The sequence below is a fragment of the Cupressus sempervirens genome, chromosome 7 (assembly GCF_028749045.1).
Source record: "Cupressus sempervirens isolate cs-2001-9-10 chromosome 7, ASM2874904v1, whole genome shotgun sequence".
NCBI classification, from domain to species: Eukaryota; Viridiplantae; Streptophyta; class Pinopsida; order Cupressales; family Cupressaceae; genus Cupressus; species Cupressus sempervirens.
The window spans coordinates 362634946-362649134 of NC_143124.1; positions in this window are offsets into that span (position 1 = coordinate 362634946).

Sequence of the window (14189 nt, forward strand, 5' to 3'; positions counted from 1 at the left end):
TTGTATATAATGTCTTTAGGAGATTGGGTATATGGTTGCATTGTATCATTCTTTATATGTTTTTCTAAATTCATTATTTATGCTTTCAATACCTTGTTTACAGTATTTTGATTATTATGTGTTCTTAAGCTAACACGTCTAAAGTATAATTCCTTATATATATGTATGTGTGTGTTTACTCTACTTCTTCTATATTCTAAATGAGGGGAGGTAGTTATAGTCACTTGTTTGGGAGATTTACATGATGTTTTATTCCTCCTTCCTTGCTTTCCACTATATGTATGTATGTAGTATCTTTTTGCATGGTAATGCAAGTGTGTGCAAGTTTTAGGCATTGACTCCATGTAGCTACATAGGTCTAAGCATGTTCCAAAGTCCTCAAACTAGTTGTTTTTAAAAGGAGACAAAACCATGATCAATAGAGGAATCCTTATATCCTTAGAAATATGATAGGAAGTTAATCACCTAGTCTAGGGAATCTTATGATTTTATCATTTCTTTTTATGGTTTGATAGGTGGTTTCTAGTGTTTAAAATTATGTGTTCATGATTTAGATATTTGTATTTTCATATAAATTGTGTATGACACTTGTTTGATATATTTATATAAGCATATATGGGTGGACACATAATACCTATATAAATATACATCATTACATAGTTAATGTATTTAAGTATTTGTGTATGTTATAAATTAATGTGAGTGATTTATTTATACACTTAGATATAAAGAGCAGTATATTAGAATATAAAAAATAAAGAAATTAAAAGGGATAAAATAAAAAGCATAAGTATTTAGAAGAGGATTTATAACATGCTTTCACGAGTAAAAGGTAATAAGTGTTACCCATGTGGAAGAATATGAGATCAAAACATAAATACAATGAAAAACATTTTTAAAAAAAGAGGTTATAGAGCACCACAGAGGGTATTTATAATATTTTTGGACCAATGATTCATTAGATACCCCTAAAATAGCCTTAATTTACCCATAATATTCCTAAACAAATTGTAAATTGGTAGTTGATTACATGAACTAAGGCAATTTTGGATTTTTGGATAATTCTTATTTATAAGGGTGGTGTCCTTTCCCCTTTATATATTTATATTTATATATATTTTTGTGTGTGTGGTGGTGGGGGGGAGGGGGTGGGGTGGGGGGTAAAATATAAATGTGAAGTGGGAGAAAGGCTTAAATGAAGAAGACAGATTGTTTGTACTTTTGTGAATATTTTAATGGAGAAAAATGAATGATATATGTGAGGGAAATTTTATGAGTATAATTAATTCAAGAATTGAAAGTTTACTTCCTTTTGGAGAGTGTTATATGTGAGAGTTTAAAGGGGTGGGAGAGAGACTTTTTTTTGTAGAATTGATCCTTCTTCAACCTTGGAGGATTGTGAAATTTGAGTGGATTTTTTTTACTCTATTTGTCTCCTTGCTTATACTTCCACTTACTCTTCATAGGACTTGAGGTATGCATTTAACTTATTCATTGCACTATTTATCTAATAAAATTATGTTTATTTATATGTTCTCATGATGTATTATATTTTCATATTCAATTCCTGTAGTTTTTTATTAGATAAACAGGTTTTATAGGGACCCTGAAACCCAAGAGTTAAAACATTAACAAGGCTGATAATAAGCGTGAAAAGCTCAGCCAAAAGAGTTCAAGTTCAAAGGTTGATAATAAGCCCAAGGCCCATCCAAAAAAAAAAGATCATTGAAAAGACCAAAAACAGATACAACGAGAGATGACAAAGGCAAAAGCCCTGACAAAAAGCCAAAAAAATAGATTGAGACAAAAGAACAGGCAGTAGATTAGTCCTCATTCTTTCTCTCCAGGTCTTGCATGGCCTAAGTAGCCTCATAGGCCATCTAGTTCTCCTCAACATCTTGTTGGTGCACCTTTTGATCCTCCTAGTCCTGACCATTGTTGATGTTGTCCTTTGCAGTGTTGACCACCAGTCTGGCTTTTTTCCTGACTTTTACTTCCTCTTCTTCCTTCATTACTCTATCTTTGATCCAGCCAATTAAGGATATGATGTTGTTGTTAATGGAGCTAAGCAATGAAATCATCTAGTTTGAGAGATTATGATTGTAGATTTTGAGGTTGTTAATCCTTCTCTTTGTAAGACTGAGCCTCTCACTGTTGTCATCTCTATTATCAGAATCTGCTCCATTCCTATTTTCCTCCATATGACCCACCTGCTCTTTAATTTCATCTAGCTCATGGAAAAGTCACTTGATTGATCTGAAGTTATCAATCATACCATTGTGGGCATTGTTCAAGAGGTTCAGCCTAGTTTCCCTTGTTTTATTCGAAATAGCCACAATCACCGAGTCTATGAGTTTTTCAAGCCACACCTCTTCTTGGTTTTCCACTAGGACCTGCGGGTTCATGGCCTCTATAAAAATGCCCATTTTCAAGGTCCTAACATTAAAGTTTTTCCAAGCTTTCCTCATGTCTTTAACCTACACCTCCCCACCCTCGGTATCAGATTCCATTTTTTTCTCCTTAGGTTGGGCTTCAATATGGATAGGAGAAAGAGGTAGTGAAGACATATCTCATTCTTGCTGCAATCTATCATCCTCCAGACCCACCCTCTTGTGTTTCTTCCCTCCTCGGTCTTCCTTATTATCCTCCTGCATCTCCATTTCCTCCTCTTTCATCTCCACATCCTCCTCATCATCGCTATCAACCTTCACATCTATCATAGGTTACTTCTACCCATGAACCCTAGGGCTTTTTCTACTAGGGGTTATGGAAGAAGGCGAATTCTTGACATGATGGGTGGTGTTTTTGTCAGTAAAAGAAATCTCGGCATCCTCAGAGCTAAAGCTCTGAATATCATCCAAGTCTGAAGAGATATTGGAGTTTCTAGAGGTCACATTCTCAATCTGAGGGGGGTCATTGCTTATTGTCTGAGCCTTAAAGTGCTCATAAATAAGCAGCAAGAGCCCCTCATATAGAGCGGAGTTATCAATGGGCTTCTTTTTGAAACTAACTACTGCCTTGCTCATGGAAGTTAACAAGTAAAAAGGAAAATAAATTTTATAGCTATGCCAAAAATGATTTAAAAGAACAAAGTGGTGGGTGCGAGCCCGATCAAACCTAAGGTCCAGAGTAATGTACTCGATTACAGCTCTTAGAACATACCTCCACAGTTTCCTCATGATATCAGGAACATAGTATGTGTCAATCTTCTTCAAGGCTTTCAGTTCATCTGCATCCTTCACAAAATCTCTCACAACATTAGCCGAGAGCTTCTTGTCCCTAAAAAACTTAAAACCCTCAATCGAGATTTCAGAAACGGTCGATATCACCTCCTCAGTGATCATGAAAGATACCCCATTCACCTTAACTCTACCTTCCTTCCATGAACCAACCATGCTATTGCTCACCTCCTGATCAAAACCATGTAGTTTTTTCATGTATCTAGTAATCTCACCCTGATCCATCTGCTCCCAAAGTTTTTCCCTACTCCCCCATTTCTCTATTTCACCAATCGGCTCCTTTCTACACCTTTCACCTACCATATTTGCACTCTGCACACCCTCAATTCTCATATGCACCTCGCAGTATAACTGATAGGAAGCTCTATGTATGAGCAGAATGCAAAAAGAATTAACCTTTCTGTTGCTCCTATTGCAAATGCAAAAAAAGACCCACAAAGCATGTTGAATAGTCTATAATAAATTACACCAATTACAATTTCCCATGCTACCTTTTTGGGAAGTACCCTTTCCCCTTGATCCATTCATTCTCATAATTGCACATTGATCTTCTTCGTACTTCCTTGGATCTTGTCCAGTTTGATCATACTTTTGACATCCACTGAAAAAATATTTTCAAGATGCCATGTCATTATTTGGTTTATGCCAACCCCTATATTAGCAAATCTATTGGCTATATGGACTCTATCGAATTTGGCAAGAGTCTCACAAGTCTCATCAATAAGATTTGTAATCGACCATGATGGTTGAGATTTTCCATGAATACATTTTATAATGTTGCTTAAATCCTCTTCAAGCCAAAGATTAGTAACTCCAACTTCAAAAGCCAGTTTGACAGCATTACACGTAGCATTCGCTTCTGCAAAGTGGTTGGTTTGAAATGCCAGGGGGAGCAAAAAAGTCACAATACCATTGTCATTTTCATTCCTTATTATGCCTTCACTTCTAGAGGAGCCAGGATTTCCCTTGGATGCTCTGTTGAAGTTGGCTTTATGGCATCCTTCCAGGGGAAGAAGCCATTTGGCTTCCTGTCTTTTCGTCTTTCTATCTTTTGCCTTCTCCTTTTTTCTGCCACCTAATTCTATATCTCCCCCTTTCCTTACTGAATATTTTTCCTTAATGTTTGCCAATATTTTCTTTCCTATCACTATAGCCAGCTCCTCTTTATCTCTAAAGATTCTATTATTTCTCTCCTTCCAGATGCTCCAACAGAAATGAGGCAGGATCCAGGAACTTAATTCCTGAAGATCAAACCTATTGAACATGCATTTCCATTGATAGAAGAGATCTAGAAGGTTAAAAGGCACACACTAGCTAAAGCCCAAGTCCTGGGTAAGGAAAACCCAAACCTCCTTGGAGAAAGAGCAATGAATGAACAAATGATTGCCAGTCTCCATCTGATCTTTACATAACACACATTTTCTGGGCATAATATGACCTCTTTTAATGAGGTTATCCTGGGTGAGTATTTTGTCCTGTAGAGCCAACCAATAGAACATATTAATTTTTGGAATGAGGTCAAGGAGCCAAGCCCTTGACCAAGGAGGAATCTCATTTAATCTCCAAAGGGCCAAATACCCAGAGGTAGCAGTATATAGCCCATCGGTGTTATCTCCCCAGACCAATTCATCCCTATTTTTATTTAGGGCCATAGATTTTAGCATAATCATAATAGGATTAAGATCTTCAGAGATGATGGAAAGGTCTATCCATCCCTAGTCGTTCCTATAATTACTAACTTTCTACCAAAAATGGTTGATGCAGTCATTCACACAAACCTCATAGCTGGGGTTGTTCATAAGAGGGCCTTGAATAAGCCAGCTATTAGACTAGAACTGGATATCCTCCCCATTTCCCAATTTCCAAGAGACTCTAGAATTTGCCAGGTCCCTGGCTTTTAAAAAACCATTCCAAATAGCGGATCCTCTTGGGATATCTTCATTGAAGAGGGTAAACTATTTAAAGGGCCTATTTATATACTTTTTTTCCATAATGTCTCTCCATTCCCTTGTGCTGCTGAAGATATGCCATATTTGCTTAGCCAAAAGAGCCTTGTTGAGGTGAGTTAGCTTCCTGATGCCTAGACCTCCATATTTCTTGGGGAGGTAGACTTTTTCCCAAGCAACGAGTGGATACCTTTTATTCTTTTAAGCCCTCGTCCACAATAAGTCTCTCTGAATTTTTTCCATCCTCTCAAAAAATTTTACAGGAATCACAAAAAGGGTCAAAGCATAAACAAGCAAGTTCTGAAAGGTGGATTTAACTAGTTGCCATTTTCCAGCTTGGCTAAGAGAGGCCTCTTTCCAACCAACGAGCTTCTTACTGAATCTGTCCATAATGTCATTCCAAAAAGAATCAGGAGGATTTGTGCCCAAAGGAAGCCATAGATAGGTAGAGGGAAGCTTCCCCACACTACATCCTAGAATTCTAGAGATTTTCTTATGTCTATCCTTAGGAGTGTTGATAAAGAAAATAGAACTCTTATCCCAGTTGATGAGCTGTCCCGACCCTCTGGAGTAGATATCAAAGATGTCCTCCATTGCCTTTGCCTCCTTAATAGAAGCCTCCCCTCCCATAATAGTGTCATCAAAAAATTGTTGATGTGTAAAAGGGTCACTTTTAGAAGAAGGTTTAAAACCTTTGATTCTCCCTTCCTTCTTATTCTTCTCAATAAGTCCGCCTATGCATTCCGCCAAGATTATAAAGAGAATAGGTGAAAGAGGATCCCCTTGACGAAGACCACAAGAAGGTTTGAAAAAATTGGAGGGGGATCCATTGACTAATACAGCAAGTGAGGAAGTAGTAACTAGTTGAGAGATTAGCTTACAAGTTTTGTCATCAAACCCAAAAGCCTTAAGCACCATATCTAGGAAAGACTAGTCAACCCGGTCATAGGCTTTTGAGAGGTCCAGTTTAAGTAACATCCCTTCCCTTTTTCCAACATCCATAGAGTGAATCACTTCATGCACCATCATTATGGAGTCTAAAATTTGTCTACCTGGGACAAAACTAGTTTTCTCTTGAGAAATAATCAAAGGGAGGAGTTTGAGCAACCTAGAAGTAAGAACATTCGATATGATCTTATAAAAAGAATTGCATAGACTAATTCATCTAAACTTGTCCAAGGAATTAGCTCCAGGAACTTTACAAATGAGAACTAAAAAAGTAGAGTTAATCTCCTTTAGAATGCTTCTAGCCCCAAAGAATTCTTGAACAGCCTTCACCACATCCTTCATCAAAATAGGCCAAAAAAATTGGAAAAAGAAAGAAGGGAAACCATTAGGGCTAGGAGATTTATCTACTAGTAAGAGAACAAAGCTTCTTTAACTTCCAAATTAGAGGGAATGGCTTGAAATAGTTTATTATAGTGAGGAAGGATGATCTGAGGGATGCAAGAAACAATGTCATCCTGATCCACTTTGGATAGCATAGGATCCCAAGACAACAGGGAGGAGAAGAAAGAAATAGCCTCGGTTGAGATTTCCTCATCCTTGGTCAGCATTCCCTGTCCTTTCTTTAAACCTATGATTTTTTTATTAGCATGATCTTTTAGAGTAGTAAGATGAAAAAAATTCATATTCTGGTCTCCCTCTTTGAGCCAATTAACCCTTGATCTTTGTCTTCAGAACCCTTGATCTTTGTTTCTAGGATAGATAGCTCAACCTCCCTGTTTAACTCGTCATAACCATCCTCCTAAATTGAGGCTTGGATAGAAGAAAGATTGTTAGATAGGACTTCTTTCTCAAAGGAAATTTGGCCAAAATCAGACTTGTTCCAAGCTTTGACCATCCTTTTAACATTGCTAAATTTTCTTGCTACCCTATACATAGCTGTGCCTTCTACATCAATACTCCACCAGAGATTTATCTTTTCTAAAAGATTAGCATGGGAGGTCCACATTTTTTCAAAATGAAAAGGGGGAGGCATTTTGGGGCCTATAGGAACAACCGAAAGGGAAATAGGGGAGTGGTCAGAACCCACTTTGGGCAAAAGAGCTAATTTGCAAGAGGAAGACTATAGCCAGTCAAGAGTGATAAGAGCTCTGTCCAATCTGACCTGAATATAGTCTTGACCAATGCATTTATTTAACCAAGTAAGGGCACCTCCCATGAGGTCCATATCCAAAAAAGCTATACCATTAATGAAGTTTGAAAGGTCATTTTTACGTTCCCAGTTTGGAGGTAGGCCTCCCTTCTTCTCCTCATCCAATAGACGAGTGTTAAAGTCACCCATAATAATTCCTTTCTTTAAATTGATACTCTGCACCAAACTCTGAGCTCTAGTCCAGTAATTCTATTTTTCTCTCTTATTGTTGGGAGCATATAAATTCAGCAAGAACCAACAATCATTGGAAGGAATATGAAAAACTTTACACAAAAGAATATTTCCTTCATTGTAAGCATATTCCATTCTAAAAAATTTGGTGTTAAAAAGGATCAGCAATCCCTCAGAGGCACCATCAGAGTCTGAAGCCTCCCCACTCATCAAGTTGCTAAACTTAATCTTCCCCAAAAAGTCTTTTTTCATCTTAGTTTCGTGGATCGTCAAAATGTCTGGTCTTTGATCTCTAATTAGGTTCCTAATAATTTCTTGCTTATGGGCTCCATTAAGGCCCCTAATATTCCATGATATGATCTTCATGATTAATTCTTGGAATACTCCTGAAGAGTTCTTTGGCACCCATTCACTAAGCTTCTTTTGGTCTCCTCCTCTCTGGCTTCATTCTCTGATTTTGATGGGGACATGACCCAAGCACAGAATGGACACAACAGGAAAGGGAAAATTTTATTAACTGTAAAAATATGCTAGTACATTTAGTATAGAGAAACAGACTCCAAAATAGGCCCTATGGGCTTACAATAGCATAAAATTGGAGATAATTTCTTCTCCCAGTACCTTCTCTCAAACTCCACTCCGAACTGCCTTTTACAATGCCAAAAATGTTCTTAAATAGACCCCAGAGGGTTAAGGATTAGGAATACATTCTAGAAAGTGCTAGTTGGCATGCACCAACCAAATAGAAGGCTCTAGAATTCGCATTAGAAGTCGGCACAAAATTAGAAGAATCCAGAAATGGTAACCAAACTTCTGGGAGGCATAACTTTTGAACCGTAGCTCCGATTAACGAATCGTTTACATTTATAGAAAGCTCTCAAAGCACTCTATAGACCTATGGAAAAGCTTCACTCATCCCCCATTTTTTGGCCCTATTTGAATTCATTTAATGCTCCTCACCTGACTTTGAAGCATTCTTAGGAGGTCTCCAGAAATCAAAAAACTGCGATAACTTTCAAACCGTGGGGCCTTTTGACCTAATTCTTTTTCTGGAATGCTCTAAATTACAATTACAATCATCCAACCAATTTACACCTTCTAGTTCACCAAAATGATGGCTCAATTAGATACTCCTTTTTTTGGCATTTACACGTATCCCAAGGTGTTCAAATACACTATCCTAGAACACTAATATTGGAGCTGTGCGAGTTGGAACCTTTATTTGACCCAAATGGGTATCTAGAAATGAAAACACATGAAATAGAAACTAAGTATAAGTACATTTTTTGGGTGACACAGGATTGCCCTTATACCTCTGGATGCTCCTGCATCAGATTTTCTGTCTCTTTTGGCCACTAAGCCCACATCCGATTTGTAGCTACTTCTAGACTCCATCGAAGAGGCCAAAGAAGGTTCTCTAACATTTTTCTTTTTGGGCTTTGGGGATAGAAGAACTTCACTCTCCATGCCAAAATTCAATGACCTAGAAGCCTTGAGAGAAAAATTTGGGTTGGTTGGAAGATCGTCCCATTGGTCCAGTTCCTTCACCAAAACATCCAACTTTCCTGTTCTGGTCCTCCAGCTATAGGGGAAACAAGATTTTCCTCTGGGTCTTGATAGATGATAATATCCCTATTAACTCTATCCTTCTCCACCTCAATGGAATCCAGGTCAAGCCTTCCCACAAAAAGTGGAGAATTTAACATCATAGCCTCCTGAACAGCCTATTGTTGGGCATCCTTGCCTACCTCATCTCCTAAAATCACTTGAGGGTCCAACCGTCCCTCAACCAAAGCACCCTCAGACAGTTGGGGTTGGACAATAATCATTTTCCACTCCCTAATGACTAGAGAGGAGTTTAGGGCTATCTTCAATAGCTCATCCTAAGAAACAATCTTTTCATTCATGCCTAGAGTCAATGTGGAATTAGAAGGTAGCGTTTGATTTACCTTCTTTGAAGCTTCTACTACCTTCTTATTCGCCAAAAGAGGACTCTTATGACCTTGGTTGGTGTTCTTTTTTTCCATACTCTCTTGACCCTGAAGAGAGAACTAGCAGAGGGATTCTTCTTTTAAACTGACTTTATGAAAAGCCTTATGGCTTGTCTTAAAACAATGATAACATCCAAAAGGGACACTCTCATAATACAACTGCTAAATATGAGTGCCAAGTTTTGATTGAAAGCACACCACTTCAAGCATATCATCCCCTTTCCTAACACCTATATAGATCCTTGCATAGGTTAGCTTACTCTTAGAAGCAGTAGTTGGGTCTATGGAGAGAAGCTCTCCAAATGAACTGGTCACACTCATAAAAACATCCTCACTCCAAATTCCAAGGGCAACTCAGGGAGTCTAACCCATACTAGAGCTTGCTAAAAGAAAGATTCATTTAAATCCAATTTTGAAGACCATTTTTATAGCACCAGGGTAGCCCTTTCAATGATCCAGGTTCCTTTTTTATAGCACAAGATGCCTGCCATGTCCTCTTTATAGATGAATTCAAAAGAAAGAAATCCCTTTGCCATAGCAGTAACACTGACCTGCCCTTTTAGATTCCATCTCTTCATTGTGAAGGATCGGACTACATCGATGTTTGGTCTGTGACCCATAAACTTACCCACAAGTGTGGAATCCACCATAGCAATACTGTGGTCCACAATTTCATCTAGAATGAAAATTGTGCATGATCCCTTTTCCAAACCTGACACAACCTTAACCGGAGGGAAAGAGGACTTACCTAAGGGCTTAACACCAAAGAGTGAGGCCCATTTCACTACGAGATTCCCTAGTTTGTCCACCTTGGATTGCATTTCTATCTTTTTTTGGATTCCACCAACTACACGTGGGTCCCCATCCCCAGACTCTACCTCTCCATAGTCATCTTGGATCCCATCCTGTGTACTTGGTTTTCGAGATCCACCTCCCTGAGATTTCCCACCTAGTGCCAGGTTTGAAATGTGAACATGCACTTCCCGCTATCTCCCCTACCCACTCCCCTGCCTGCACCCCTTTTCGTTCTTCATTTCTTCTCTATTGCTATGTTTATTCAATTTTTGAGTTCCTTTTTGTGAAAATAGATATGTATTTTCCTATGGTATTTAGCCACTAGTGTTTGGAGATATATTATCTCTTGTTAAAGGGTTACTATTAACTAGAGGAAAGAATTAGTGTATTATGGTATCTTCCATGTGTTTTCAACTATACTTTCTTTCACTAATTTTGGGATTATATATTCTTGATTTAGGAGATTTTAACCAGTAAAACTCTTACTTAGATTTTCATGCTCTCAATTGTTGTTTAAGACAATGCAAGAATTTTCCTAAGGCAAGAATGAAATGCCAAGATCTAGAAGCTCAAGAGATAGCACAAGAGAGACAAGATATGATCAAATGAGAATTAATATAAGATGATTGGATAATTGGATGAATACATCATAGAAGTTCCTTGTATATAAAGGCAATCAAGATTACTAGAAATCATGCAAAGAGATAAGCATACCAACTAAGCACATGTCCACCAAATGTGGATTATCCTCCATTGTGCATGAATGTACATGCAACAATGACAAGATAAGAATACAAAGGTGTATCTCACAAAGAGATGTAGTAGACAACATGTACTCAATTAGAGTAAAAACTACTGTGTTGTCAATATGACAACTCATATGAATATGCAAACTCCTAGGTGTCTACATGACAAATAATATGAATATGCATTAACCTAAGTAAACTTAAGTAAAGTGTAAATAGTAAATACTTATTTACACCAACACCCCCCCTTAAGTGCAACTTAGGGAAATTTACTTAGGCTCAAAAAAGCTATATAATAATGCAAGATGGGTCCTGACTACTAGGCCATGTTAGGTATCCATGTACAATATGCAAATGCAAAAGATATGCAATGCAATCTCTCATAAAGTAGAGAAATATGCAAAACCAAATGGGAAAAAACCCCCTCCAAAAAGAGATACAAGTATGATAAAAGAAAATGAGAGAGAATAAGACCTCATGCGAGGAAAATATCCTTCACATAAGAGAGAAGAAGAGGAAGATAGACCAAGTAGTCTCCCTTCAATGTAGAATGTACACCAATGGTATATGCTCTAGGCCCGATTTAGAAACGGCTCCATGAGTGTAGAACAACATTCCTTCCCTCGGGAAGAAACATAACCAAAGGTGTATCAATGAATCCTTCCCCATCTATAGGAAGAAAACTCAAAATATATGGAATCTCTAAAACCTACTCAAATGTCCCCATGTCAATATTGATAGTTGCCTCCTCAAAATCATGTGCACTATGCCACTATGTTGAAAAAGACAAATCAAGCTCAACTGAGGATGAATGTAGAACATGTATCAAAGACTCAAATATCTCCTCTAAAAGTAAAATGACCTCCTCCAACTATTGTATCAAAGGATCTACCATCATGTCAACCTCAAAAGATTAATCGAGTACAAAATGAAGATGAGGGCCATAGTGTTCCCTCACAACAACTGAAGAATGATTGTCTTCACCAAAAAGAAGATGAATGTCATCAATAGTGTCTCCCAAATCTGTAATGTAGGACTCCACAAATAAACTAGAAATGTATGTCAATCAGTCATCCCATGGAACTAAGTCTAGAAGAAAATGAATATCTTGCTACACTAAATCATCTGAATCCATAGCTATGTGAATACAAGAATCATTAGGAATAATAGTAGATGGAATATCAATAGGAGGAGAAGCAAAAAATGGCTCAATAACTTGATAACATGTAAGAATACCCAAGTTCAAGTGGCCAAAGTCCTCCTCAAAGTATGAATTAACACTACAAGTGTGATCAAAATCTGCTGAAGAATTACTATCATTGTCATGATCAAAGTCTAAAAAGTAGTATAGCCTAGATGTGTGATCAACCACCCCAATAGCAATGATTTGTCTAATCTCCAAGTCTCTGATAAAAACTAAAGTAGGTGTGAATTCCACAATCCATCCTCTATCTCCATGCGTGAGCTAATAGATGGAAAGAAGATTATGACTTAGGTGAGCTACACACAACACATCTTTGAAGTATCCCTCCCCTTTTTCAATATTTCCTTTCCCAACAACACTCATGGGTGATCCCACAATAATGGGTTCCACTTTTTGACCAATTTTGACACTGAAATCAATATTTTTGAAAGAAACCTCACGTTCGAGTGACTATATCTCTAAAAATATGAATAATTTCAAGATGACATAAACTAGTGATTTCTAGTACTATATTCCTACTTTGTAACCATAATTTTTAATTTTAAAAAAATAAATTATTTATGTCAATTTTTTCTTCTCCTCCAAAAAGTGGTACATATTAAAATTCATTATTTTTAAAAAGCGACAGTCCGCTTGACACACATAACTTTTTTTCTAGAAATGATAATGAGGTAATTCTTTGGCATTGGATTTGTACCATCAATATCTAGAGGATGCATTTGGTTTGATTCAATTTGGTTGAATATTGTATAGTTTATGAATTTTTGAAGTGACACCAATCATAATTCAGACATGTGTTCATTTTGACATAGATAACTTGAACTCAATTTATTATAAATCTTTTTTTTTTTTTGAATAGAAAGTTATCTCAATAACTTATTTCCTAGATATTTTTCAAAAAAAAAATTGACCTAATTTACTAATTTTCTTGAAGTGTCAAAGTCAGTTGATGTTCAATCGATAATGAACCTATAATGAGTTAAACTCATATTTGAAAGTCTTAATGAATATAATATGTATTACAATTATATTCATTAGAAATATTGCTCAGAGTAGCACAAATTGGCATTTTTTGTTTTATAGTAGGAGGTCAATCATTTTCAATTTTGGGTGTCAAAAGAGCCATTTTTTCTTTTCAGAAAAGAGGGTTAAAAAATTTTAATTTGACATGTCCACATGGACATACTATTTTTTGCAAACATACATAATGTGTTTGCATTGAACAAGTGTTCATGCGAACACACACTGCTAAGTTTTCCAACAAAATGATGTTTAAATGAAAGCGAAGTCATTGTAAAATGTGTTCAGGTGAACATATTAATGAGGTAAATGTTCGCCTAAACATACCTAATATATAGGAAATATTTTTGCTAAATGTGATTTACAGATTGTGCAATTTTTTTGGATTTTCTTTGTCCCACAAAAGTGGAACCCATTATTGTGGGTTCACCCTCATGTAAGTATGATTTCCCATCAAAATAGGTGGAATATGACAAGGATCAAATGATAAAAACATAGACTATGAAGATGCCATATGATGAGAAGCCCCTGAATCTAGAAGCCATCTCCCTGAGTCTTGACTTGAAGTAGCTCCTAAGGCTTGACCTTTTTCCATATGATCCTTTCCTTTATCAAAATCTTAATGTGAAGAAGAGAATGAAGTGGTCATTCTTAAAGGTAAACCAATTTGATTATTCTTTTTGAGAATCTTGAGTTCATCAATTTCCCTCTTGTAACAATGATGCTCTTCATAATCATTCTTCTTGCAATATGCACAAGTAAGAATCTTCTTCTTGGATGATTTTCCCTTATTGCTGGAGTTTTCTTGTGGTGAGGAGGTTGAGTATTCTTTCTCTTATTGTTAATTTTGTTGCCATGATTTATGCTTCTTGTTAGACCCTTTTCCTTGATTCCCTTTACTAGCCACCAATGCTTTGGA